Source organism: Balaenoptera ricei, chromosome 10, assembly GCF_028023285.1.
Source record: "Balaenoptera ricei isolate mBalRic1 chromosome 10, mBalRic1.hap2, whole genome shotgun sequence".
Lineage (NCBI taxonomy): Eukaryota > Metazoa > Chordata > Mammalia > Artiodactyla > Balaenopteridae > Balaenoptera > Balaenoptera ricei.
This window is the reverse complement of record NC_082648.1, coordinates 56,805,313-56,810,714: the sequence shown is the minus strand read 5'-3', so window position 1 is coordinate 56,810,714 and position 5,402 is coordinate 56,805,313. Positions and strand designations below refer to the sequence as shown.

At 44.5% G+C, this 5,402-nt stretch overlaps 1 pseudogene; it reads left to right on the top strand.

Annotated features, from left to right (window-relative positions):
• Positions 1-3,774: 3,774 nt before the first annotated feature.
• On the top strand, positions 3,775-5,086 carry LOC132373385 (tubulin beta chain-like; annotated as a pseudogene).
• Positions 5,087-5,402: the final 316 nt, after the last annotated feature.

Here is a 5,402-nt window from a genome sequence, read left to right as displayed (position 1 = left end):
CCGACTCCCAGGCAGCTCTGCTCACCCCGCCCCCTCCTATCTCTTCCCACTCACATCCAGGGAGCTGACGAGTGTTTCGTGCACTTTCGCAATCGTGGGAAATTTTTCGTCCTGTTGAGATGATGTAGGATGGTCATTTTTTTTTTTTTTTTAACCAGAGCCAATAAAGCAATTACCTCAACTTGAACTTTAGGCTCCCAACCAGCCTTTGGCTGTTCAACTCAATTCCTCAGTTCTGACCCCTACACTCCCATCCAGCTCAGGAGCATGGAAAGAGGTGGCGTGGCCTCACTCCTGCTGCTGCTGTGGTGACCTTTATTGCCGTAGATACTGCCTACTGAAAAGCCTGTTGTTTTCTTTTGGCTCAAGAGCTCACAGGCTGAGGGTGTCTCTCTAGCATGATCGTGGACACTTAATACAAAACCAAGAGGACAGATTCAGTCCTCTTACTCTGGCTCTAGTACAGCAGCTTGTGGAAAGAGAAGACATAAAATGATACCAACATGGTAGCAGTAGAATAAACACTTCTCTTTGAATTCCATAGAAGAAATAAAACTTCGGGTGATCAGGGGAGAATTCAGTAGTTCCAAAGCTATTAATGGCTGTCGGGAAAACAATCCAAGAACTGGCCAAACGAGCTGGACTGCTTTCCTATGAATCATCAGAATAACCTCAGGCCTCTGATAGGCTGGCACCCATGTGCCCAGGTCCATCTCACCTGCGGAAAACAGGCTTTTAAAATGGAGAGTTGCCACCATCACCAGTTGCCGGCTTCTTGGTCTTCCCCAGGGCTGGACACAGGAATCACAGGACCTGTCTTTATGCTTTTTAATGTTTTTATCCCTTTACAAATTTAATGATGTCTTTTAGAGTATATTTTTTGAAATGCTGATAATCTTAATAATGAAATGGATCTTAGGACTTGAGGGAGTTGGAAGGGGGAATAGGAACTAAGTTGTGGATGCTTTTGATGATTCCCAGCTCTTCCACTGAAGAGGGATCAGAGATGTGCTGACGAATGTCTAACAGGCACTCTGAGGAGAAAAAAAAAATTTTTTTTTAAAATCTGATTTGTAGTGTTTGCTAATTTCCATGATGTAAATACTCCCACCATGACCACTTTCGCTGGCTCCAACACACCACTGGGAGGGACTTTAGTTTTCCTTTGCCAAGGTCAGTCTTTCCTGGTGCATGTCCTGAAACTATATTTATTAAGACTTAAAATTTATCCAAGTGATTTAAGTTACCATACTCTATTGAAAATGTCCCTTACCTTTCTTAACTTCCCCTCAGCAAGTTGGCATCCTGTTCATACTCTCAATACCCTGCCATGCTCATTTTTTATTTGAAGTCTGTTTCTTGTTCTTATCTAGCTCTTATTCCCTTTCTCTATGCTGAGAACTAATTTGTAGCCAGATTTTTTTCTGTTTTTATTTTTTACCTCTGCTGTGTTTTAGATTATCTAAAAATTATCACGTCACCCAGCAATTCCTTTCCCCCCTCAATACTTAGAACCTCAATTGGTTCCCCATGACTTTTAGGATAAAGTTCAAACTCCAGGGTCTTTGTGGTACAGCTTTTACCCCAGCCTCTGTCTCTAGCTTAAGGTCCTTCCAGGGCCCCCTCATGAAACTTGTACTCTTGACTGCTCCAAAATCCTGCAGCAACTTGAATACACTGAGCTGCTTCATGTCTCCAGGCCTTCCCACCTGTGGCTTCCTCTGAGAATTCCTCCTCCCTAACCCCTTCATTTTAAGTTTACTCTGGGCTTCTAATCTCTACAGATGCTGTATCCTTTGCTTATCTGCATCTCAGCAGTGATAGTAATTATTGACACTGAGCTACCTCCCTCCATTTGGGCTGTGACCCACTTAACAAAGGGACAGTTACCCTACTTTGATATTCCTGGCACCTAACAAAATGCCTACTTCTATACTAGATGCTCAATAAATGCTTGTTGAATAAATGCATGAATTAATGAATGATAATTGAGGTAATCATTTTTGATCCCTATTTTTATCCCTCCTTCTATTCCACCATCTTGATTCCTCCTCTCTATTTTGATTCTATAGTGTCAAAATCTCTTAAACGTTCATTAAAAACAATGTCCACTGATACATTTGCAAAGGAGATTGGTTCAGTAAAATATGATACAGCCAGAGTCAAATTAAAATATCAAAGTAGAGTTCCTAAAAGTGAAAGATCCAGATGCAAGAAAAGAGTGAGCAGCATTACCTATGTTATGTAAATAAATAAAAGAGCAGACATGCATACATAAGGAAGTTTCTGGAAACCTGTAAATAGAATTTTCCTTGCTGTTTCGTACTTTTCTGTTTGATTTTTGTTTTACCATCTACACTTATTATTTTTACATGTGAAAACATTTATATGAGAAAAAAATGTTAACAGGGATCGTCTGATGATAGAATATTGAGCCATTTTTTCCTTCTATATACTTTTGTTTAATTAGCAAACATAAATGATATATTTTTTTAAACTGAAACTAAAGGTAGCAATGTTTCCCACGCTGGCAGATTTTTCAACATTGCCTATGAACCACCTCCAGGAAGTGGGTTATCTAATTTACAGCTTCAGTGAACCTGTTTCCTGGCAATGGTTGTCAGGGCAAGCCTCCTTCTCTCTTGTTCTCCATCACTCTCACTCTGAAGGCCTAAGGGCAGGAAAGATACTCACAGGGAAGCAAGAAGTAGCATTAGCATCGTTTTGTGTGTGCCAGATAAAAAAGAGCTGTCGACGTACTCCCCAGAGCACAGCACATACCTCTGATTCTGCCAACCTCCCTCAAAGAGGACCATCTCCTATTAAGCCTTCTGGGAAAAGTCTCAGAGCACAGTCAATGAAAAATAACCACTACTTCTTGCTTTGGTGCCAGCCTGCACAACAAAGAGTTCCTTTAACTGCCTTAAAAGGAATATACTCCTTTCCATACCTATCACATTTCATTCTCTTAACATAATGCCACAAACTGAAAAAGGAAACAGGTTGTGAAATAATACAGAAAGTTATTTTTAATTATAAGAGTCCATTTATCAACACTAAAAATAAAAAGGAAGATTCAAATGATAAGGCGCAGCAGAGAGATCTTGAAAAAGGCCTGACTCCCAAAGGCAGTGCTAAATGGCATCCCATAACACTGACATGAACCCTGAGACTTGAGATTAATTGCGTTGTGATACGAGGTGATCCCTCGCACCCCTCCCTAGGTTCCCCTAGAGTTTACTGAGTAAACTCTAGTTTAAAGCTTTCTATTGTTCTAAGTGTCAGCCAGACTATGTTATAAATCAGCTATTTAACCTATGTTGAAAGCCATTTGTGCAATTTCCTTTACAACTAATCTCAGGTTTATAAATCCTGGTTGTGTAACCTTGGGACATTCTCTCTTGGCCGTGTTTCTTCATCTGTAAAAGGAAGACAGACTGGAGAAGGAATAGGTCTCTATATCAGTTAGGATGCTGTTGGCTGCAAAGAACAGAAAACTCAATTCCAACTGGCTTGAATAATAAGGACAAATATTAGTTCACATAAAAGAAAGTCCAACTCTCAGAACCTTCCTGCTGCCACGTTCGGAACTCGCTGCTCTAGCCTCTGGAGCCCATCCCATCCTTCCAGCCTGTGACCAGCAGCAGAGAAAAACTAGTTCATATCATTTTCTTGCCCCATACACACTTTAAGGTGAGCAAAATGATTAGAATAAATTAAAATAAATTTAGAGAATAAATTAATCTTAAATTAAGATTAGAATAAATTTTAACAATGAAGGAAATCGTGCACAACCAAGCCAGTCAGTGAGGCAATCAGATCAGTGCCAAGTTCTGGGAGGTGATCAGTGATGAACATGGCAGTGACCCCACCAGCACCTATCATGGGGCTAGCGACCTGCAGCTGGACAGCATCTCAGTGTACTACAATGAGGCCACAGGTGGAAAATATGTTCCTTGTGCTATCTTGGTGGATCTAGAACCCGAGACCATGGATTCTGCTTGCTCAGATCCTTTTGGTCAGATCTTCAGACCAGACAACTTTGTTCTTGGTCAGTCTGGGACAGGCAACAACTGGGCCAGGGGCCAGTATACAGAGGGGGCCGAGCTGGCTGACTCAGTCCTGGATGTGGTTCAGAAGGAGGCCGAGAGCTGTGACTGCCTGCAGGGCTTCCAGCTGACCCACTCGCTGGGCGGGGGCACGGGCTCTGGAATGGGCATCTTGCTCATCAGCAAGATCCGTGAAGAGTATGCCGACCGCATCATGAACACCTTCAGTGTGGTGCCCTCACCCAAAGTGTTCGACACTGTGGTTGAGCCCTACAATGCCATCCATCAGTTGGCGAGGCACACTGATGAGACCTACTGCATTGACAACAAGGCCCTACAACACCTGCCTCTGCACCCTCAAGCTGACCACGCCAACCTACGGGGACCTGAATCACCTCATCTCAGGCACCATGTGTGGTGTCACCACCTGCCTCCGCTTCCCTGGCCAGCTCAGTGCTGACCTCTGCAAGCTGGCAGGCAACATGATGCCCTTCCCACGTCTCCACTTCTTCATGCCTGGCTTTGTCCCTCTAACCAGCCGTGGAAGCCAGCAGTGTTGGGCCCTCACTGTGCCCGAGCTCACCTGGAGGGTCTTCGATGCCAGGAACATGATGGCTGCCTGTCATCCCCGCCCTGGCGGGTACCTCCCCGTGGCTGCTGTCTTCCGTGGGCGGATGTCCACGAAGGAGGTGGATGAGCAGATGCTCAACGTGCAGAACAAGAACAGCAGCTACTTCGTGGACTGGATCCCCAACAATGTCAAGACGGCTCTCTGTGACGTCCCGCCCCGTGGCCTCAGGATGGTGGTCACCTTCACTGGCAACAGCATGGCCATGCAGGAGCTGTTGAAGCACATCTCAGAGAAGTTCACTGCCATGTTCCACCGGAAAGCCTTCCTCCACTGGTACACAGGTGAGGGCATGGATGAGATGGAGTTCACCGAGGCTGAGGGCAACATGAACGACCTCGTCTCCGAGTACCAGCGGTACCAGGATGCCACTGCAGAAGGGGAGGAGGATTTGGGTGAGGAGGCTTAAGGCCGAGTCCCCATCACCGCAGGCTTCTCAGTCTCCTCAGCCTTCTTCCTTAACCGTCCCTTTCCTCTCCCTCTGAATTTGCATTTTCTGCCTCTATCTTGTTTTTTCTTTTTTTGGGGAGGGTGGTTCTAGAACAGTGCCTGGCACATAGTAGGCACTCAATAAATATTTGTTGTTTGTTGAACAACTCAATAAATATTTGTTGTTTGTTCCCCACTCTGGGGAACCTAGATTTCTGCCATTCTGGGTAACCCTGTATTTCCTTCTAGTGCCCACTCCTCCCATCTGTCCAGTGAACATTTCCCTCTCTGTTTTT